Source organism: Aptenodytes patagonicus, chromosome 5 (genome assembly GCF_965638725.1).
Source record: "Aptenodytes patagonicus chromosome 5, bAptPat1.pri.cur, whole genome shotgun sequence".
NCBI lineage: Eukaryota > Metazoa > Chordata > Aves > Sphenisciformes > Spheniscidae > Aptenodytes > Aptenodytes patagonicus.
In genome coordinates, this window is record NC_134953.1 from 24,922,796 (window position 1) to 24,947,755 (window position 24,960).

The window sequence follows — 24,960 nt, forward strand, 5'->3', positions numbered from 1 at the left end:
TTGAATATGATTTCCACTATCTCAGTCCGGTGCTGTCAGGACTCATTTTCTAGACATTTTGCTAGCATCCCTTGCAATACACAAGTTTCAGAATATCAGACCCAGATCACTTCCCATTTTCAATACGATGCAAAATACAAGGCCATTCTGCCATAGCTTTATCTTTTCCTTCTTCAAATCTTTATGATTCTCTATTACAAGAGCTATAAATGCTAGCTGCGCTCTCAAAGAATCATGGAGAAAACATATGACCAAAAAGAAATCCCTCATACAATTGCTTATGTTGAATGGACTGCTTTTTGCTACGATGCTTTATAGCTTTGATTTTTTAACAGATTATATATGTTAAAAAAAAAAAGCATTGAACTAGTAATACATTTACAATTTTTATGGAAAGCTTTCATTGTTATGTATCATACTAAATTTACAAGACAACCCAATTTAGTAGGGATGTTTTTAAACGCATACGTTGAAGTGCAATGTTATTTTCTGTTCATAAACTAAAAGCCAAATTCAAAACAGGGCATGTTATTACTAGAAGTATGTGAATACCACAGTTTATATCCATTTAGAATTTCTTAAATTAAATTACTTTTAATTACAATATATGTAATTCAGGCATAAGGAATTCAAGTACAAATATTTAGGCTGCACTATTAAACTCTCTGGGATATAAAAACATATTAAACTCCATCCCAATAGCAGCTACTGCTGACTTACCTGAGTCTAGCAAAGCAATATAGATTATTTTTTTCCCCAAATACCTTGGCAAGGTCACTTGTTTGAGAGTTGAAATGTAAATTACTTGTATTACAGCAGTATCCTCAAAAGTTTTCATTTTGTGGATTAGCTCCCCCTCGCTCCATCTGTGCTATTTTAGGATTGAGAAGTCTGAAATGTTTGTTTCCATAAAAAGACATGTTAGGACAGAACTGAGACAACGATCTCGAAAATGAGTTTCCCTTAATGTGACCAATGTGGCCAGGTCCTCCCGTTGCCAATCCTTCTTCACCCTTGCCTTACAGAACTTTATATTTATTAAGGAGTTAATCTCCCTTTGCTCCCCATGGCCTCTGCCACTCTAATCTCTCAAGGTCATTGCATTTTGGCCTGGCCACAAGAGCATTCTCAGCCCATCTGGTTTTGTGTCACCAACAAATTTGATCATCGTTGAAATTGCATCAAAGAAATACCCAACAAAGAAGATGTGAAGCAGTTGCACATCAGACAGAAAGGCAATAGTTTATAGTTTCTGTCATGAAAAGAGCTTCTGTAAATGCAGCTATCCAGAATAGTCAAACACTACTTGAGAACCGGTACAGATTTCACTAGTATAACAGATGCAGCACACCAGCACAGATTGTCATGCAATTTGTCCCCAAAAAGGCATGTATTGTGAATAAGATTTTTTCCAAAACATGCACTACTATATCTAAGTTATGTCACTGAAAAAGAAACTATGAGCATTTCATTAAATGATAAAACTACAATGTGATATCCTCTATGAAAATAAAAACAAATACAAAAAGCCAAACAGATATAAATATGCATTTGTAATAAGACCACCTTGTTTAAGCACCCTGTTCTTTGAAACAGATATTCCATTTCTTTCTCTAAAATCACAGGCCAGAGGGAAGTACTTCTTCAGTACAATTGATATGTCCCAAGTCAACAATGGATTCAAGTTGCTAAACTTCACAGATCTTTTTTCTAGCTTTCTGAGAAATGCTCTTTCAGCTGTATTTACAAGTCAACTGATAATTAAATCACATCTTTATATTCCCTATGGAGAATACATGAGGTATTTCAGAGATCCTATTTAATGTTTACAACAAGTAAGGTCTGAATTCAAATAGGATGGTGACTGACGCTCACTGCACATACTGTCTTGCTCTTACTTAGCATTTATTTCAACACACTATTTTAAAAATAAATCTAGAAGAATGCCAGTAATCATTACTAAGCTGCATTGGCACCAAAATATTGTGTAATCAGAATCTCTGGATGTGAAATGCAATAAAATCTTAGTTACTGATTCAGTTCCTAGTATCAATTTCTTGTTGGCATTCTCTGCCCCTAATCAATATCCAGAAAGTTTTACTGGTGTAAATGGTAACTTCGTTGATAATGATTTTACACTTATATCCCACCATTCCTTCAGAAAAAATCTCAGTATTTTACCAAACACAAACACATTTAATGGGAGAATCAGTTTATACATCGCTGATACCCAAGCATTTTTTAAGAGGATACAGGTGATACAGTCCTGGTACGCAGCAACTGGCCTAAAAATTAAGACTGCTGTACAAAATGGAGGTGGAAGGTTTCAAAAGACAGGGAAAAAAAAAAAATCAATTTGGACGTGACACCACAGCACAGATTCCACAAAGAGTCGGGAAATACAAATTCATGGGAATTTTAGGAAATTTAGAGAACCTATTAGGAATTACTTTTTTTTTCTGTTGAATAAATGAATTCTCTGCCCAGTGATACCACAAGATGCAGCTGGTTTCAGGAAGTCTGTGGGAAGAAGATGCCCCCACAATGTTTATGAGACCAGTTTTGTTTTCTCCCATATACTATCATAGTTTTTCCTGAGCAAGGAAATACCAAACACAGCAGCAGGTAAACCTAAAGACTGAGAAACCCCTTCATCCCCCTGAGGTGCCAATAGTTAGGATTCAGTTAGTTTTCCTTGCCTTTTTCTTTCCCATTCTTAGATGTTTACATCCTAGAACATATTCTCTTTCTGAAACTGGAAACTCAAGGATTTGTTAGTAACAGTAATAATGATATTAAATTCATAATATGCCCAGTCAAGTCCCTTGGGCATTGCAATAGAATACTCATAAGCCTCCAAACACAAAGAAACACCAAAATGCGTTGGCACTGGAAACAAAACAGAAGGAAAGAAAAGGAATGCAAATTATCCATGCGCCCTTCCTTTGTTCCATCTGTTTTCCAGTCCATGTCAAAGCAAGACTTTTTGTGGTCAAGCGCTTCCTAAAATAATGCAGACATTAATTTCTCTAACTTGAAAACACAGAATTTTCTGTTAAAACCAGTCAGAAGTAAATACTAAACACGGCCTTTTTATAGACCTTTAAAAGCAATTCTTTATTCCTGAAAGCAATATGTATTCCAATGTCACTGCCCTAGAAACTATAATGTGCTCAATTTGTCCACATCAGTTACATTTCATGGCTTTACATGGCAAGAAGTAATACAATGTGCTCAACTACATAACAAGCAAGTCAAATGGTTGAGAGAAATGGGACTTTTCCAAAAGTAGATATGAGAAAGTAAAAAGCAACAAAAGTATTTCTAAAGGTTTTGGTTAAAAACAAGGACAACTCTAGAAGTGAGTCAACATTGACTGAGAAGGTCTGGTACTTTGAAAGAGAAGAATTCGAAAGTACTAGAAATCTGATATAGTCTACAGCAGTGATTACACAGAGTAATAAAAATCGAGCACGCTATTGACAAGTTTTATTTAGCTTAATATGGAAGCAAACCTCCTTTGAAACAATGCATAATATTTGAAAGCTCAATAATATTGGCAAAAATATAATAATAATTAAAAGTCAATGGAGGAAGGAAATGCAATTGCCGGATACCTCACAGAAAGTACACCTCTGTGCTTACGCTTGGAAAGTTTGATCTCAGTCAAGCCTGAACATACCCAAAGACACTGGAGGTGCTGAGGACTGCACAGTGAGAGTCAGCAGACGGTGCAGGTTCACTGGACGGTCTGTGAACTACAGGGGAAAACACTCACAGCACCTCCTCCTCACAATTAATCCACTCAGTTCAGGGTTTCATGAAGAATCCTTCTTCCACCTGTGGCACCTTTTCTTCCTCAATAAGTTATCAATAAGTTATATCCACCACTAGAGGATAATTCCTGCAGTCTATATACACTATATACTATTTAGTGTATAGTCTATATACACTATACACTAAATATACACGCTAAAACAGTGCTGTGCACACTATATACTGCACTGTTTTAAACAACTCTTAAGCAAGGATGCTTCTCCTTTTTGATTAAACCCCTAAAGTGGCCCAATTGTGTTGTTCTCAACCCCTTTATTAAATATAAGACCTTGGCATCATAGGGTGTGTCTATATAGCACAAATATACGTTGAATAAAATAACTCAGGTTCCAGAGAGCTACATTAGCACTTTGTTCTACTCAAGCTAATTAACCCCACTGAAAAGATGCACTTTTCCCCACAGCCTGTGATTCAAATCTGACTTCTGATTACAACTTCAGTTATAGTTGAATAAATAATAAATAGGATGCTATATGCCACTAAAATTTTTTCAACACTATTTTTTATAGAGAATTATTTTATTTAGACTCTAAATGGTAATTAACTTAGGAGCACACTCAGCAGTTGTAAAATTCATGCTGTTCTGCACTTGTAGAGGTACAAAAGGTCCCTTGTTTGCAGTACTATGCTGATTGATTCCTGTGGTAGAGCTGTTGATTCTCTGCATGAGTTTTCTCAGATAACACATGGGCTTTTAAATATTGGTGCACTGGGTAGTTATAAAGCATATATTTTCTACAGGTAAGCTGGGCAAAGAAACCTTATTGAACTTTGTAATTTAAATCAAACATTGAAAAATTACCAAAGTTTTATACAAGCTATTTTTAAACGATAAAGGCAAGTTTTATAATGACAAAAATGACCAGTATCAAAGAGAAATGTATTATAAATAGCATTTATATACTGGAAATTTGAGGTACTTAAAAAGTGTATTTCTAACAAATATACCCAAATTTGCTTTACCATATCAAAAATAATAATTGCCTCATAAATATCTGTGATTTTTGCAATATTGTGGTCAATGGGGCTGCACTACAATACATTGCCAGTAGGCAAGCACCTCAGCCGTCTGACCCTGGGACCTTCTAAGGTCTATGCCCAGCACTGTGTATTGCTGCATATATGACCTCTAACTTTCAGTGCTTCTAACACAGAGAGCTAGAAGGTGGAGTAGTAGTTACTCTCTCTCCTTTTCCTTCTAATTCAAATCTTTTGTTAGCAGTGTACTCAACTGACTAAAGCATCTTGAAGAACTGAAGCGGCCGTAGGAGAGCTATCTTATTTTTATTTGGGTGCATGCCAGCATAAAGCCAGGCAAGAATGACTGCTGAGTTGCAGTCTTTTCAGAGTGGTGGCGTGAAAAGTGCCAACATTATCAATTAAACAAAGATGGGAATACCGCTCTCCCAGTGCATCAGCTCTAGCAGCTGTATTCTTCACAAAAACAAGCAGCTTGTTCTGTTTGGGAGCCTTCTAACTTTCACAAACTAGATGGCTTTACAAACAGGACAAAATGTTGCTGAGGATCTGGCAATGGAGGAAAATACAGCTGCTATCTAATTGCTGAGCTATAAACTGAGTTTTCCACATAAATAATCCTCTCCATCTGTAGCATGAAGTTTAGTGGAAAAACATGAGGCCACCAATTCTGTTCTGCAAAACGCAGGCATCATCTTTATGAATGAATTTCATACAAGGTCTCAGTACTATTTGTTCCTGATAGAGCAAGGCATATAGCTTTTATACCGTAACTGTCTAAAGCTTGCTTGCTCTCCTGAAGTGAATACCAATTTTAAGAGTCAGACGATGATCGCAGCAGTGCTTAAAATACACACAAGACGCATGACGAGCATCACAAATAGGACATTAAAGTGCTCCACAAAAACCTAATTTGTCACTACAAGGGTCTTTAAGAACTTTCAGCAGTATGAGATAGACAATCAGGAAATAAAGTATTGAACAGTGACACACAGTTGTTACTATCAGATGAACTTTTATCAGTGTAAGAGAGGGTATGGAACATCCCATGCATCCTAAATAATTACAGATCCTTAATTTCAAGAGCTGCCCACATGGAAAATCTCCGCTACTGGGAAGGAATTTTCCTGACTGCATGATGTAGTCTCCTTATCAGATTGCTCAAAGTAAAGAAGCAGTAGTCGTAATACGAGAATAATTATCAAGAACAAGTCCTGTTCTGTGGAGGAGATCTCTCTAGGATTATCTGTCAGAGGCATCAGACATAAAACCTCTGAGAGCTTTTAACCCATATTTTTTATGACTAATGAAAAATAACATTTAGAATTAGATCAAAGGCATGAAAAATATTTTTTAAAATGTTATGGAGCTTAGAAATATACCACAGAGGGTAAACACAATCCTCTTTCCTCACATAACTTAGAGGGAAGGTAATAGCTGTGTCCCTTTAATGTGTGAATAAAACAGACACAACACACATACAGAGTTCCAAAAGATGCAATTAATCAAAACACCTCGAGGTCGCACAGACGGGGTACATTTGCAATCTAGAATATACAGAGAAACGTCATTGTTGACAGGGGTTATATTCTGCAGCTTGCTTGGGAAAGCTTCATTTGATCTTAGTAAAAATTTTGCCCAAAGAGGGACTAAAAATCTGATCTAGTGAAGCTGATTTTGATCCAATTCCGATGGAGAATTGGAGAAACAACTGGAGACTCAAGGGTAGCTGAGGGCCTACAGTACTCATAACGAGACCGTGATAATAGAATGTAGATGGGGATCCTGTGACTAAAAGCAAGAGAAAACACTCTTCTGCAGTTAAATATAAAACATATTCTACAGTAACTATTTGTCATAATTTAATGCTATGAATATGGGTTCTCCAGATTAAAAAAAAATTCTTTCCAGACGAAGAGACAAAATAATACAAAATGTATTTTGCCCCAGTGTTTCCACCATATGTGAATGGAAAACCAATGAGAAGCCAATTTCACAGGAGCTGATCTAACCCCCACATTAAAAAAAAAAAATCTGTAATTAAAAGAAGTAATTGGCATACTACTATAATTACTGCAACATATATTCTTCAAACAACAACATGACTTGATGAAATAAACAGGTTTAAACATGCAAATATCACTTCTCTTCCTCTGCCAAGTGTCCTTAAGAACTACTATTTTGCTTGCGAAATGGCTGGTGCAATTTGACTGGTCTCCATATAACCAAATTTCTCCATAACATACCTCTAAGTTTCCCACTAGTGACCAACTGACAACTAGTGAAAATAGCAACAAATAGAATAATGTTTATGCTTCATTACACGTTAGGATTGCTCATATTGGAATATAACATCACACCAGAGTTTATGGAATTCTACCATGTTAGAAAGCAAACTGGTCATGTCTTTCTCTCCAACACCAAATAGAAGCAATACACATCCTCCTCCAGGAAAATGTTGCCAACTCTCAAGTTCTGGTACTCAGTGGAGTAGCTTTTTGATACATACGAAAAGGAGAGTGAAAACCATCAGAGGATTTTCTGTTTAAATGTCTTTTACATTACCTGAAGCTCTCCAATTTCGAGTTTGACAAACTTTAGTTTTATTCATACACAAAATGTTGCCTTCTTCCCTTCTACTAGTCTGCCTCATTTCAAATGTTACTTTCTAAAAAATTATTTTTCAATTGATTATTCAACATTTACTTGTCACCAGTGAAGAAAAGAAACTGCCAGAAATTCAGGTATTTAAATTCTAAGTACAGCACAAAAATTAATGCTGTATGACAGTCATCACAGGATACATTCTCTAAACAACAAAAGACAGATTTTCCTTATGAAGCAAATGCAACTTGGTTCTTCCTTGTTTGTTTTATTACATAAAACAGTGGTGTGATTGTCTGTCTGAAGTACAATTCACCTTATTAACTCGAATAAAATAAATGGGCTCTGAAAGCCAGATGCGAGATGGGACTTCGGCGTACTTGTTTCCTACCAACTAACACCCTTGAACTCATTTCACTGTGATGCAACAGGTACAGACAGAAGAATTAGTACAAGTAAATAAACTGTGATGTAGCTTGCAATCCAACGGCAACAAATCCTGCTTTGAGAATATTTGGTCTTATGCTGCTGCTAGTGACTTTAAAAACATGCTGACCTAATATCCTATGGTTTAAGGACACCACATCTTATTACAAATAGGACCATTTGGCTCTTTACAAATTGCAAACTGTTGTTCAGCTGTATGAACAGATACATACAGACACACCTCTCTTCTGTACAGTCCTTTCTAAAAAGCGCTATGGCACAAACTGGTGGCTCTTCTGATACCACCTGTAAAGGTTTTGAAAACTCCTAACACGAAGAAAAATGCAGTCTCACAGGATGACCAACCTAGAGTACAATCAGGAAATTAGGACAACTGCATTTTTTCCAATGGAAAAGAGCTATTTTGGGGGAAAGGTCTGGAATTTTATAAAAATGAGCCTCCTAACCTTCCTTTCAGTAAACCTGCGGTTGAACAATTTATGAAAAGAAACTTTCCAGTCAGACAGGCCCAGAATTAGAGATGTGTTTCTACCTTAACTCTCCCTTTAATATATGTATTAGTCAGATTTTAAGTACATTAGCAAAGGTGATCTTAGGCGCTGGTACAACATTGATTCATATCACATACTGGAAAAGGAGTGTCTGAATGTAATTTCAAGCCTGTGTCAGAAAGGAATTGTACAAAAGAGAAAAAGCTAAAGTCATAAGTTTCCTGACCTCCAAGTGCTTCTGTCTGCCAAATATACATTAGCTCAGCTTTTACATTTAATATGAAAAAAGCTAGAGTCCTGCCAGCACCTATTCGCTCAAGTCTTAAAACAACTAAGGATAAAACAGTCAAAAGAATGAGCTCAGCCACATCTTCTACAAACCATGCAACTTCTCATGTCAGCATTAGATGCAAAGAGAAACAACGCGGGTTAACATTTGGGTGTTATAATGTGAAATAGATAAACACTTCATTTGCCAATTAAAATTAACATGATCTTCTGTGACAGATACACTGGCTGCACCTCTTCCAACACCAGTACACCCCCCACCTTTCAGGTGAACTCATTTAAAGCAAATCTGGGGTACTCCAAACTGTACAGAAGAAATGTGAACAGCAGGAGTCCCCCAGTGGTAAAAATACCTCAAAGTAACCTTCTCCTCTTCCCAAATACCTACTATACAGTATTTTGGGCAGCTAGCCAAAACCTCGTCTCTAAATAGCTGTAGAGTGATTTAGAGGTGTATTTTAAGACTTTTGCCACTCTTTAAAAATAAATAGTTCAAAATAATACATTTACTGCACACTAATAATACACATCTGAGAAGTTAACACCTTTAAAACACCTTTCTAGCTTTCCTGTTATAGAGTCTAATAAATCATTCCTAATGTGCACAGTAATTTCTAGAATTTTATTAAAATACTTTTCTGTTATTGTATCATGTCACACAAGAAAAAGTCATTACCCAGAATTAGACCACTGCACTTAGCTACAATCTGAGGAAAAGACAATTTGTGAAGTATTACTCTGAAATACCAAGGTTTTCTGAGTTTAAACATATTTCAAATATTATAAATCCTTTTAAAATTCTGAAAACCATGAGGAAGGATAAGTAATAAACCTTAATTCTCTATGACACGCTCCTTGAGACTCTGATCTTGTTCAACATGTAGCATTCATGCTCAGGAACATTATGAATTGTCACTCTAATCTATCAGCGACACTCTTTGCCATAGAAGAAGTACAACCTGCTCTGTAGATAGAGGAGCTATCTGTTACAAGCGCTTTACACATCTCCCATTCTGATAGCTGCAGCGGGAAGTAGCTCTTCTCACCCCAGTCCAGGTCCAGAATCATTTATTATATTTCTCATTCTGGCTAAAGACAGAAACTAGTCACTTTATTCTACAAGCTTGAATATTGACTCTTACGAAGCAATCCTGAATCCTTCAATTAGCACATATTACTGCTCAAAGGGAGCTAACTATTGGCTCTATTTTATTCTTTTTGTGACAAAATAATTCACTCTCTAACTTGTAAATTACATTTCTCTTCACAGTCTAGACCAGATATTGCATACTGCCTGCATTACAGAAATCTGTGGATTTTTTTTTCTGAAGATCCTACTGAGAACAGCTTTAGAGAAAACATCACCACTTATGAAATCCATTTCTTTTGCCTCCTGTTAGTGTCCTAGGTATAGTCACTTATTGACTATCTTTTAGGTGTGATTTTAGTTTTATTATGTCTGTCTATGTAGGATTAAATACATATTTAAATCACCAAATTAATTCCAAATAATGCTAAAAATCAGTATATACAGTTGCAATGCTACAAATAAAATTTTGAAAGGCAAAATAGAATAATGTTTATTATTTTCTTAGCTTGACAAAGTATTGATAGCTGAAAGATTTTTATGGTGATATTTTCTCTTTAAAGCACGACCAAAAGTTTGCAACATTTAAATCCTTGACTGAACGCAACAGGAAGGAGATAACTCTCTTTTTAATAATCTGAGGAATTTATAAGCTTACTTGCAATTAGCATAAATGAAAGCTAGTATCAGACTGTATAATTATTGCACAGCAATGCAGTACCTAAGCCCTAAAGATGACAGCTTCACAAGTGCAACCATTCTCCGTCTTGTTAAGTGAATAATTTAAAGTAGATAATTAAAAACACTGCAGAGTGGCTGCTTGCAGTGGGTATCACTAAAAGTCATCTGTTTTCAGAAGTATCCCTATAACACCAAAGATGCCCAGATACCGACACATTTTGTAATGAATAAATAAATAAATAAAGCTCAACCATCACAATCATTCACCGGTTATGGCTGTAGTTATGCCATTAACAATGTCCTTAATATATTGACAACCTCACCTTTTAGTCGCTAGTTCAAATACAGTCCAAGAGGGTAATGACCAGAAGTATTTATACAGCTGCACGGTGAACTACACAGAAGCAGCTGGGCGAAAGGGGTATGTTAAGGGATAGATATCTGAGCTACAGCAATCATCATTATAATCGGCATCTTTGTTGACAGCTTCTGCAAGGAGGGGAAGGACTGAGTGGGGAATGAAAAATGAACTACCTTCTCATTTCTAGGACTACTAGAGCCCTGCTCTAGTAGCAGGTTGCTTTGCTCAGCTCTGCTAGACTGGACATGTTATAGGATTGACAACTTAATACCATTTTGTGGATAGCTAAGGCATTTGGTACCATTTTCTTCAAATAGGCTAATTCTAAATTTATTTATACATTTATGCTTTCTAATCTTCCCACAGCTCTTAGGGAAAGGTCAAGGGCATGAAGATATTTTTCACCTATACAGCAGAAATGTATTAAAAAGCTAAATGAAGTTCCAAGTCAGATTCAAAAAATTCTCTATTTACTAAATTAAAAAAAAACATTGTATGCCTTTTTCCCTAAATATTAGTGCAGTTAGAGTTAATACATTCACTTTCTACCCAATCCAGATGAGAGTTGTCCAGATATTTTTAAACTGTGCAAAAATTTAAAAAAAAAAACAAAACAACAACCACCAAATCCTGTGTTCAATAATTCTCACACCAATTTATAGACAAGATTAGATACACTAACACAACACATTTCTTTGCAAGTGTCCTTTAATTTTCTATTGCGAAGGTGGGATGTTTGGCAGGGGGAAGAGACATCTCACGCATCAGCAGCCTTGGGGAATGTTTGCTTAGAAACACACACAGTTTGACCTCTCAAAGGATCAAAGCAGTTTACTTCATCAGGTCGTAAGTGTCATCAACCGCTGCAAGTTTGTGTCTCCATTTGACTATTTAGGAGACTAAAGTTAAGTAAATAGATTATGAGAGAAAGAACGGACACAATTTCTCAGTCTATATGGGTTTATTATAAAGCTATAATTTTCATGACTTTTCATATGAGAATATTATAGGCAGTTCTTATCTATGCAATCCTTTAAAGAAATCTGACAAGCAAATTTATTAATTTCTAACCGAATTTCAAATAGTGCAGACACCTCGCTGTCTTCCATCATGTCTTGTTTCATGACTGTGTATGTGGAGAAAAGACTTGTTTGTCTGGGTCCTAATGGATAGCATGATGTACATTCCCATGGCAATATAAAATGAACAACAATAAAAATGATAATTACTTTGCTGTCAGGTGCTGATCCTGTAGGTGTGAAGGAAAGCGAGTAAAGCTGCAGGGACTGGGTTTTGATCTGGTATTGTATTTAAATATTCTGTTGTTGAGATCTAATTGCACCTAATCTGCTCAACAAAATTATCTTCACTGTTATTAGTATCCCAGACTTGTGTTATTATATAATCCTAACCTATTTTTTAAACAGACATTTTAATCTGCTGCTTAAGCATTCATTAATGCAAAGCCACTGCTGTGCAGAATACATTCCACTCTATTCGCAAGCAGCAAGCCTGGGGAAGTCCGGGTGTTTGGACATGAATTCTTTGAAAGTACTACCAAATGCTAGTATTGCCTTTCTTAATTTTGTTTATGACCTTACCACAACAAACATCAGCAAAACTTAATCCTAAAAATATTCCACATGAAAAAGAAGATGACTCTAAAAAGTGCAGTGTCACTTGTAAATACAATGTGGTATCATCCAAATAGTCAGATGCAATATATGTGTTCATATACAACAGCTTTGGGATGGGTCCTCTCTTTCTTGTTTCGTTTCTAAATCTGAATAAATAATCTTCATGCCAACTAACCTAAATGCATGAATTATTTCCCATTTTGAGAATCCTGAGATGCTCAATTATCTAATACAACTATCAGCCATCAACTGTACTTAATTGTCTGGATGTTTCAAGTCCACTGCATGTTTATTTATATCAGTTGCACAACACACTAGATGTTTTATGAGACTAGAATAAGATGAGATACATCACAGACTAATGCTTAGTGATATGACAGGAACGAGATTTGCTTTTTTAACCCTAATTTTTCAAGGAAATGTAGGTAAATTGAATATTAGTCTCGTCTATCTTCTCCACACCCCTGCAGCTCCCAGCTATTTTTTAAGCCATAGGACATACTCAAACAAATTTGACAGATGAATGAATATGAAATTCTTACAAATTTTATGGAAAAACTGCAGTTTTTAGACCCACACAGGCCTGCCTGCTGAGGACAAGGCAGGCATGTCTCTGGCTGTGAGCCATTCCAAGAGGGAGCAGGTGCCTGCTCACCCATACAGTCCTTCAGTATGTGTGTAACACCAAGCCAGCCCCACAGAGACAAGAGACATGGGACAGAATTAAGGACTAGCGAAGAGGCAAGGGAGCACATGCGGAGAGGGCACAGCACAGGGAGAGAAGATAGCGGCTCTGTCTGTGCAGAGGGCGGGGGCATCCAGGAGATGGAGGACTCTAGTAAGAAACCAGGCTTTATTCGTTCCATTACTCAGGAACAATTCCTTTTATTAGACCACATCTCAAACTCTTTACAGGGAGGGCGAGAGAACAATTTGGAGGATGCTGGAAAAAGCAGAGTTTAAGGGAAGCTTTCAAGGAACGGAGAAGGCATTGCCTCACCAGAGGTACCAGACAAGGGAGGACAGGGAGGCGTTGGGGGAACGGAGAAAGGGAGAGCAGGGTGGAGGGCAGAGGCAGACCGCAAAGCAAGGGCATCAGACAGGAGAGCAAAGACAAGCCTGTCATAAAAAGGAAAGGGAAGAACTGTAGTCAGATTTCTGAGAAACGAGTAGCTGAGGTGGAAAGCTGAGCCACTCCATGCTGCAGCAACAGAGAAAGAAACCACCAAAGTCCTACAGCCAGAGGGGATTTGTTGGAGAAGTTACGGTTCAGAGAAAGCAAAGTTGACAATCAAAGAAGGCACAGTGGTATATGGAAAAGATATGTCAAGGCAGGAGTGAGTTGTGGTTATTAGCCCAAGGAAGCGACAGCACTTAGCACTAGCCTGACCGTCAGGGTTAAACGTAAGAAACGTCAGCGGTGGGCTGGAGGCTGTGGGACTGGGAGGCAGGGGAATCAGATACTGTCTCCTGTGGAGGAGGAACAGGGAGACAGTGATTTCTGGTTTTGCTGAACTGAGCTTTTGTACTGAATTTAGGGTGCAGAATTTAAAAGGAAGAGAGTGGAAGTTTTCCACACTTCTGAACCTCACCAGCCGCGTGACAAAACTTTAATGGGAAGATGCATTTTATGGACACCAGACAGTGATAAAATCGTATAACCAGTGAATGCAGAAATTCATCTTTATTTATAGGTTCCTACTCAAATTGTTTGATATCTTCAACTCTCTTTACAACCCATCATTTCTGCAAATTTCTATGCAGGAAGAGCTATCTCTATGCCATTACACTTTGTGTCATGCATCTCCTATGTTAAATTTCAGGCTGAGTGCAGATTGTACAGGACAATAGCCTGACATTTATAAAAATTGTCAAAGCATCATAGTAACTAAAGAACTATTCCAAAAATAACTTAATTGTGTTAGTGCCCTAACTATACTGACAGCATTGTTGCTGCATTAGTTTCATCCACAGAAAATGCAAGAATATAAAAATAGTACCAAAAAGTAATATAAAATAAATTACAGAATTATTAGGTTTTATAAACAAAAATGGTCACATTTCTAAAAATCAAAGCTGTAAACACGTTCCTTTCTCAGGTTAAAATAATATAATGCACAGCTTAAAATAAGAAATGTTGGATAGTTATCACAAATAAGTTCTGCCTTACAATCCAGAAATTCTTATTTCTTCTTATTACACACAGACATTTTACTCTTAGCATTTTTAACATACTGTGAGCTCCTGACAGATACCATTGGCTCTTCCAAGACTGTCAAAGTTATCCCTGAGAGTCAAATACAAATAGGGTTATAAAAATAAAGTTTTAAAATATTTTAAAATGTAAAAAGCCAGAGTGCAAATTGCCTGCCATAAACTGCACCTTGCTGTGCCATCAAGAGACAGAAAGCTGCAGGATGCTGCTCTTGTGGGCACTGTTCTCTGCATTTCACCAGGGGACACAGCTTACAGACAAGGCACTTCAGGAGCCCTCCAAGGAAGACTGCCATAGAAATATGCCCATTCAGCACAGGCTTCTCTTCTGCACCAGTCCTTACGCCACCTTTATCACCACAGTATTCCCAACAGTACGCTCAGCACTGTGCCAAAGCTATGCCACATGCACCACAGGCTTTTTCTCACTCTCACCATGCCATGCCTTCAGCAGCCCCATTAGCAGGCTGGTTGTGTCCAACCGCTTACCCCTGCAACACAGCACAGTCTGTAGATGCCTGACAAAACTGGGAACTTCCTGGCGAGTTCTGTGTTTCTAAGGTCCCCTGGCAGCCCACGCCTGTTCCTGCTCACCACATCTTTGAAATGGTGGTACCGCTCCCCATAGGTAACCAGATTCTTCTTCCCTCTGCAGTGACGAGTAAGTACCCGATCTCTCCGCGTAATCCCACCAATACCACTAGCAGTACCTGTGTGCTTTTGCTCCTACTCCATAGGAACTAGCGTGGCACTTACGCAAACCATAAAGCTAGTCTGTAATGGGAAACAGAAGAATATACAGTTTGCTGCTCAAAAGCACATACGCATTTGCTCATTTGATATCTGGCCCACCACACTATAATTGAGATTTTCCTGCGAAGATACAGATTAAAGGGATGGCAATTCCGCTCTCCAAAGGTGCTACTCTAGACAAAGCAAAGACGTGTTTACTGTATATAGTATACATTGAAAGCAAAATGCCTGGCCATGCTTATTCAGCTAGACATCTCCCAACACCTTCCTTTGAGGCTTCAGAATACTGCTCTCCTGTGAGTTTCCTTCAAGACTCCTAAGTATTCTCTCTTACTACTCCCAGCATTCAGGGAGACGCTAAATAATCATGCATAAATACTCTGTGTTGTATCACCAGATGTTTCCTCCTTCCATGGAATGGATTTTGTCTTGTTTCTCATGTTGAAACAGGTTGACAAAGCCTGCCTAGACTACTAGGACAGGCAGAAACTACATTTGCTCAAAGCTGTGCATTTTAAATACTTGAGGAACAAAGACTGTTTCTTGCCTTACAGATCTTCAAAGAAATTAGCAAAAAAGTTCCAATAATCTCACCCGGGAAAGAAATATGGACTGAGCTGAGGATATTTACATATTCCTATTTGGAGTTTCAAGGCCTGTTCATGTTCCTGCTGAAGTTAAAGTGCATAAGCACTGCCTTTATGAGCTAGTCAATCAGTTACTTCAGCAAGGTACTTAATTCCCCTCTCATAATCAGATCTAGCTTCAAGAAATGTAGAAAATAGGAAATTCAAAGAGCTCCTGCAAGCCAACAGTCACCAAAGTGATTTTCTTTTGTGTGAAGTCCAATCTGATTATGAAAATGCCGAAGTGGATATCAGCAACTGGTATCTATGCACTCTTGATAACTTGTTAGCTGACTGGAAGCCAGCCTAGTTGTCTCTGCAAAGAAAATCTGCAGACAGAAATGTCAAAGAACACAAACATTGTACATGCTCATATTGCATTTATTTTTGTCAAACTATTTTCATTTTGTTAAATGGAGCTAAAATAGATGCCTGTGTTGTTTGGGTTTTTTCTTGCAATGGGCAAAGGGTCACAAATTCTCACTGGGGAAAGACGAGTTAGTCTTGATTTATAACTGTAAAAACAATATTATGTATTGGTCCAAGGACTGTTACTTTAACGTATTACCTTACAAAGGAAAATATGGTTGTGCATGTGACAATCTAGTGTAGGCTAAATTAACAATAAGTTTTTACTTTTCTGTTACCAAAAGGCTCAACCTCACATCAGAAAACCAGAACTAAGCCAAAAAATTACAACAGGAAACAGAATACATCATAATCAAATAAAAAGATTTTGATGTGTTATGCTTACTTCAGTGGGAACAGAATCAGATTGCAAGACTCCTATTAACTTAATAAGATCTGGTTTATTGTTTATGAAATCGAGTGAATGTGCAAGGTAACTAACATGAAGTCTCATTTTTTTTTAAATAAACTGCAACAATACGGGAGGTAAGAGCTAATAAGACCATTGTAAACAGTCAAGAGAAATCAACATTTTTAATATTTTGTAAATTAAACTGCCTTTGTAGAAATGTGGCATCTCAAATATTCTTACAGAAGTGTCAGAAAAAGACATAGTGTTAAATTAGAAAAATATATAGCAATTGAAATAGACAGAGATTTAGGAATAGAACCAGGATTAGAGGCCTCAGGCAGTAGGAATTGGGGATGTCATACAGTATTAATTCACGTGAGAAGCCACTAATTCACATGCCACAAACCCTGAAAGGAAAAAGCAGTGAATCTCTTGGCTAGGACAGAGACTCTAACTTATCTTTTTGATAAACAATTTAAAAAATGCTCTAGATGGATTCAACAAAATAAAAGTAAATTTACCAGGTAGGAAAAAAAGAAGCAAATGATAATTGAAGTGTCAGGGACCTTGTCCCGGTTTCGGCAGCGATAGAGGTAATTTCCTTCCTAGTAGCTGGTACAGTGCTGTGTTTTGGATTCAGGGTGAGAACAATGTTGATAACACACCTATGTTTTAGTTGTTGCTAGGTAGTGTTTACACTAGTCAAGGACTTTTCAGCTTCCCATGCTCTACCAACTGAGAAGGCTGGAGGTGCACAAGAAGCTGGGAGGGGGCACAGCCAGGACAGCTGACCCAAACTGGCCAAAGGGATATTCCATACCATGTGACGTCATGCTCAGTATATAAAGCTGGGGGAAGAAGAAGGAAAGGGGGGACGTTTGGAGTGATGGTGTTTGTCTTCCCAAATAACCGTTACACGTGATGGAGCCCTGCGTTCCTGGAGATGGCTGAACACCTGCCTGCCGATGGGAAGTAGTGAATGAATTCCTTGTTTTGCTTTGCTTGCATGCGTGGCTTTTGCTTTACCTATTAAACTGTCTTTATCTCAACCCACAAGTTTTTCTCACTTTTACCCTTCCGATTCTCTCCCCCATTCCACCGGGGGGGAGTGAGCGAGCGGCTGCGTGGTGCTTAGTTGCCGACTGAGATTAAACCACGACAGTCCTTTTTGGCACCCAACGTGGGGCTCGAAGGGTTCGAGATAATGACAGGTTTGATTGGAATGTGCTAGATTGAATTTATACCTGTTATAGCTGTTTAGCTATTAATTGGCAGGCTCCTGTGCTTGCCACGGGGCTTAGCTTGCCTTACTGTATATTAGAGTCTAGTGCTCGTTAGTGGCTGCTTTTTGCTTTCGCTGCTTGCTGTACTGCTGTACTGCTTATCATCATATTCTACTGTGCCTGGGAACATTTTGATGACAGCAATGGCGATGTGCCTGGGCTGGCAGATGGCCAGGGCATCGCTGCTGTTTCTGTGCTGCTGTACTGGACAGGCTGGAACTCCAGTGTGAACTCGAGTCGAAGGGACTGTGACCTGTGGATGAGTCCATGCGGGAGCAGGACACCCCAAAGCATCTGTGGCCGTGGATAAGCCCATGCCAGAGCAGGTACATCTCGAAGCGTCTGTGGCCATGGTTATGTTTGTGCTACAGCAGGTTTACTTCTGAAGGGACTGTGGCTGTGAGTAAGGCCACGCTGGAGCAGGTATATCTCTGAAGACATTGTGGCCCATGGAGAAGGCCGTGCTGGAACAGGTGCATCTCAAAGTGACTGTGGATAAGTCTATGCCGCAGCAGGTGTACCCCTGGAGAGACTGTGGCTCATAGATAAGGCTCCACTTGGAGCAGGTACTACCCTAAGGGACTGCAGTCTGTGGATAAGTCCAAGCCGGAGCAGGGGCAAGAGGAGGAGTTCATTACAATGTTAAACCCTATGGTTTGATCCGAAGGGACCAGGGGTGGAGATTGTAATGGCAACACCTTTAAATTGTTGTAACCCATGATTTGAGTTGCATGTTATAGGAATTACTATAGCAGAAACCCCTTGTTGCTAGCCAGGCTAGGAGCAAGGGGAGGAGTTCATTGAAATGTTAAACCCTATAACCTGGCCCAAAGGGACCAGGGGTGGAGATTGTAAGGGAAACACCTTTAAATTGTTGTAACCCATGATTTGAGTTGCGTGTTATAGAAATTACTATAGCAGGAACCACCCGAACCAGTGGAGGACAAGCCTTACAAGAAGCAGTGCAAGTGCAGCAGTGACCTGACCTGAGCTGGTTTTGGTACCCAGTAACTCCATGCAACACACCACCTCTCCTGTCCTGAGTGACCACCATCACAGATGGAGCCCAAAGTCACGGACTAAATGAACTCAGTGGACATTTCATGGACATTTCCGGACATTTTACAGACATTCCACAAGGGTGGTCCATAGACTAAGGGAATGATATCTGTGTGTTATATCAAAGGATGGAAAGCGGGGTGGGTGGTTAATGAGGTTGCACTGGAAAATATGGGACTTGAGCATGACGTAGATGGTATAGAATAAGGGGTGGATACTGTCCTGGTTTCGGCAGGGATAGAGGTAATTTCCTTCCTAGTAGCTGGTACAGTGCTGTGTTTTGGATTCAGGGTGAGAACAATGTTGATAACACACCTATGTTTTAGTTGTTGCTAGGTAGTGTTTACACTAGTCAAGGACTTTTCAGCTTCCCATGCTCTACCTCTACCTCTGAGAAGGCTGGAGGGGCACAAGAAGCTGGGAGGGGGCACAGCCAGGACAGCTGACCCAAACTGGCCAAAGGGATATTCCATACCACGTGACGTCATGCTCAGTATATAAAGCTGGGGGAAGAAGAAGGAAAGGGGGGACGTTTGGAGTGATGGCGTTTGTCTTCCCAAGTCACCGTTATGCGTGATGGAGCCCTGCGTTCCTGGAGATGGCTGAACACCTGCCTGCCGATGGGAAGTAGTGAATGAATTCCTTGTTTTGCTTTGCTTGCGTGCGTGGCTTTTGCTTTACCTATTAAACTGTCTTTATCTCAACCCACAAGTTTTTCTCACTTTTACCCTTCCGATTCTCTCCCCCATCCCACCGGGGGGGAGTGAGCGAGCAGCTGCGTGGTGCTTAGTTGCCGACTGAGATTAAACCACGACAGACCTGCTACCCAGAACACAGCTCTTACATTAGTTCAAGAATTGCAAAAATGAATGGGGAAACATTTGAGTCCTGATTAAAAGAATTTCGGGATTATGAAAGTTTGGGTGAAATTAATTCACTATGACACAGTGTTTTCTAGTTCTACAGCCCCTCTTTACAGAAGTAGCCAAAAGAGAAGGTATGAGGAATCCTAAGGGACCTTAAGCACACAGACAAGGAAGCTCTGTTGCTCTGGATCCTGAGAATTTGTATTGAAAAATCCCAACCTTCCTCCCCCACCTTTGCTGATCGCAACTTTCCCAAAGGAAACACTTGCACTCCATTCTCTGTGATGTCTCCACCCCATCCTTGGGAAGGATAAAATAGTGGGGAGGGGCCAGAAAGCTGTCATCAATACTCAGAGCAGGTTTTATGCTGGGGAGAGGGAAGTCTCCCCTTATAAAAGTCTGTCAGATCTTGAAGGAAGTGTTTTGCATACTGGACCTCATTCTTTCCCAGCATCGACTTTCTGATCTGTGAACGCCAATGATACAGGTTGCCTAAAAGACTTTGAAAAACTCAGAGGAAGAAGGGAAAACTACTAACTAACCACCCCACTCTCCTTCTGAACAATGTAGAGATCCTAGAGGGAGACCCAGACCCCTCTTCATGAAATCCTACAGAAAGAGTGTGTACGTGAGACTGCCTAATTTAAATGCCACCAGCACACACACCCTTCTGAGAATTCCAGCACTGCTAACTTTTTATAGTCTCAATTTTTTAAATACAGCAAAAGGCCACCTTATTGACCATAATTGTTTGTATCTGTACTTATAGCTTATTCAGTATGCAAATCAGACATGCTAACTTCATGTGCTGTGCTACCCATGTAATAATGTGGAATGATAAGACTCCAGTAAGAAGCCCTATGTGCTGTGCTGTCTATTGGACTCGTTTTTAACAAATTTACCATAATAAATACAAAATACACCCTTTTCTAAATATAAGCTTCCAGATACCTTCTGCAACAGAAGATTCCCAGAGTTTTTAAAGAGTAAACAGCCTCTCATGAGAACGGCAGAATCAGGAAACACTCCTTTTGACACATAATCATACGAGCCAGTTTCTTTCTCTCATTTGTTAACGATACAAAAGGCACTTTGCAAAAACAGTTTACTACACTAAAAAAAAATATTGGCAAAATAATTAATTTCTACCAGTCTTGCATTTTAGCAACTAGAAACAAGACATAACTAGCAGCATGTAACTGACCAGTTCTACACAGATTACCAGCAAAACCTACATGTTTTAAGAAATACCCTGATTTATGTAGCCTGTTCTTTAAAATTATTTCTGAACATAATAGATGTAAAAGAAAGAAGAAAAGATACACAAAGCTGAACAATGGGATAATAAGCCTGTGATTAACTAGGCAAGGTAGAAGTGAATCCATGGGAGGAGAGCATTAAGTCTTCCTAAATACACTGATCAATAGTCAATTCTTTTTAATATTACTCTATTTACGCCACTTCACAGATATGGCTTAAGGCATTTTATTCAGCTTTAGGGGCTCTCCATTTTGCGTTGAAATGAATGAGACATTTCAGAAACATTTATTTTGTAAGTATTTCTACAGGTACGTGAAGCTACAGTTTTTATGCAGGGTATTTTCTTACAACATGCCACAGAGATGACCACTATACTGTATCAGCTGATACCGAAATAATAAGGTATCTTCCAGTTGCGAGGCTCAATGTCAAATACAATGCAAATTCAAGAGGCAAACTGTGCCCCAGGTAGTAAGAAGCTGTAGATAGCTTTAACAAGTGACTAATTCAAGCATCTATCCTTAATTTGGTGTGAAATTTACCTCTGAAATCCAATCAACAGATTTTGCATTTACTGTCGTTGTGACAGAAGTCAGTGGCCTTAAAATGTTTTCACCTCTCAGAAGTTGTTAAGGTTTAAGCAAAAATGTCTGTTTAAGCAAAATCTTTACATCATAATAACTAACCCAAATCTGTTACTCTCGAAAACAGACACGCAAGTCTTCAGTAATTTGAAGAGCTGCCTACCAGCAAGAAATTCACACCCTTGAGGCAGAAGCCCCACATCAGACATAGTAGTTCTAAAGGAAATTCAGACCTAGACGTGCCCAAAACAAAAAACAAGACAGCCCTGTCCTTCAACTGGGAAGACTCACACTCCTGGATTTGGCCATGTGAGGTGTCGGAGGACTAACTTTGTAGAGGGAGCTGAATTATGAGCTTAAAGTGTAGACAGAAAGGAAGGAAGATCAGACCCTTGAATACTCAGGATACGTCATCACAAGTAAATCAAACACTGAACTCACATTCCTATTTTAGCCATCAATTTTTTTTTTTTTTTATAATTACACTTTCCTTGCAAATTTAGTAGTGATTCAAATGCAAAATTCATGCTTGTCAGTATCTAAATATATGATACCCTGGGCTTAACAGCTAGTATGACAAGAAATTATTTTGTAGGTTTAGATTTTTCTTTTCTGTGTTGTTGGACATTGGTTTAAATTTTATATAGAACATTTAGCTTGTCCTTCTAGTTCTAGACTAACTACACCACTAGGCACAGTATAACATAGACCACTTAAAAATATAAAACAGCTTCACTTTAGTAACATGACTGCATCACTTGTTCCATTAACATAACGGGAACTGGAGAGAAACTACAAACTTAGTAACAGGTTTAGCAATAAATTCCTGATTTTTGTTTTAAATCAATATATTTATGCTTGAACAATTAATGGGCAAGTGGCATCCTGTTTCCATAGAGGATGCAATTTTGAACATCTTTCAGTACAGGATTAGATCAACTTTTAACTGCTTTTAAAAACTGTCCACCATTTCTTGGACTTATGTACGCTACAAAAGACTTATGTAACGCACAAAACAGTCATCTTAGCCAGTTTTTCCCCTTTTATGTACCATAAAAGACAACTGTTGTGATTTTCTATACTGTATCAAAAATAAATAAAAAAGACGGCAAAAGCATTACACTTGATATATATCAAATCATACAGCACCACAGAATGGCCTTTGTGAGATGAAAGGGTTAATTGCTGCTTTTAATTACACCCAAGTAACTTTAATGAGAGTGAATACTGCAGCAACATCTATAAATACAACGATGACATTAGCAGAACACCAGTTATGAAACCCCTGCCAACACTGCTGTACAGGTTTTGTTTTAATCAAGATATAAAAATCTTACCAAGTTCTGCTGTTTGGGGTATTTGCAGAGCCCTGCAAAAAATCTGTAAGACTAGGCAGCTTTAAAGAATGTAACATGCAGTAGTAACCATGACAATAAGAAAAATGCTTTTGCTGATATTTTTCTTTCAGATGACAATACTTCCAAATGCTAGTGTTTTTCCACTGTATTACAACTTTTGTTTGCTGCTCCCTGTGAATCTAGGCCTCCAATCCTTGCAAACCTGAAGCTTCTGACAAAGTGAACAGCAATTTGGGGTGCACTAGTAACGCAGAATGGGTCCTAACCAGTCCACCGGCATATTAAGTGACTGCGGTAGGATGGACGTCACTTGTTGGCAACTATGTCTTATTTCATTGTTGCACAGAATAGGTAGGAAAAAAAAAAAAAAATTACATTTTTAAGATCATTACTTTGCAAGTAAATGGGGAAGCTAAGAAATAACAGAATGGCAGAGTGTACGTAGGGTATTTCTATGGAGATCATAAAACTGCTGAGGTAGGTTAGAATTTGGCCCTCAGCAGGCTGACCATAAACTTTAAGAAAACAGCCTGGAACTCCTCTGCATTGATTTTTTCTTGGTTTTGTGTTAAGTTGGGGTTTTTAAGCAATAAAAAATAAAATAAAGATTCTTCAGAAATTAATCTTTGTTCTCTACTATTTCTCCAACAGACTTGCTCACCAAACTAGGATAATGCTTTCAAAAGATGTATATGAGTTGGATCTGAAGTCACATTTTGAAAAGTGACTAAAGGGCTGATTTTCAAAGGCATTAAGATACCTAAAGATGCATTAAGCACTTAGAATTTTTAAAACTGCCTGGGCAGTTTAAAAATGCCTATTTAAATCACTTAGTCCTTTCTGAAAATCCCAATGGGCAGTTATCTACATTTTATGTGTCTATGTGCCTTTGAAAATCTGTACCATTAAATACTTAACAACCTAAGTCCCCCTGGCTTTTAGTGAGACTTAGGGTCCTAAAAAGTGTAAGTACTTCTGAAAATTGGTTAAGCCACTCTCTCTGGTCTTTTCTTCTTTCTTTTAAAAAGCCATCTACTAATGCTTATCCATAGCATGTCAGTTAACTACAGCTTCAACACTGTCAGACTTCCACATTATACTGTGCACATTCGATTTTTTTATGTAACTAAGTAAATAAAGGTCCCGAGTACCGACTGCATCCTCATAAGACTTTCTGCAACTCCAAAAAAGGAAATCGATTCCAACCTGTAACCCCTTTGAATGCCCAAAAATCATTATTTCAATAAATATGATCCAAAATGAGTATAATTTAGGCTGATAAAAACCAAACAGCTTAGTTTAATTACCGAGCAACATATTCAAATTACTATAAACAAGTTCTGAAAGACAGCCACACAGCAACAAAAAACGTTCAGAGAAAAACTAGAAAGAGAAGGAAGTTGTGAATCGGCTCTTTAAACAGGCAGTAGTTCCAGAAAAGAAGACAAGCGTTAATTCTGAAAGGGGTTCCTTTTTTAAACAAAAATGAAACTATAAAGCATTCCCTTATGCAAACATTTGAAAGATTTATCTTCTGATCTGCTTTAATGTCAATGGGAGGTAACTTGCACTGACCGCATTCCCAAAAAGGAACTGATTTGTAAATTAGGAACGCAGGGAATCAGATTGCCACCTACAGGAAAATTTAGCATTTATTGTCAAGTATGATTCAAAAAGAATACAAATTGCCATCCTGCCAAGCACTCTTTCAGTTTTAGTTACTATTTCAAAACCAATTAGTATTTTCTTTTGTGCAACTATATGATGAACTTCCTAAATCCAGAAA

At 38.3% G+C, this 24,960-nt stretch overlaps 1 protein-coding gene across 1 annotated transcript in view; it reads right to left on the reverse strand.

Moving 5' to 3' along the window:
• The window catches only part of GFRA1 (GDNF family receptor alpha 1), a 151,661-nt gene that overhangs the window by 123,702 nt on the left and 2,999 nt on the right, over positions 1–24,960 (reverse strand). The gene's annotated exons all lie outside the window — the stretch shown is intronic.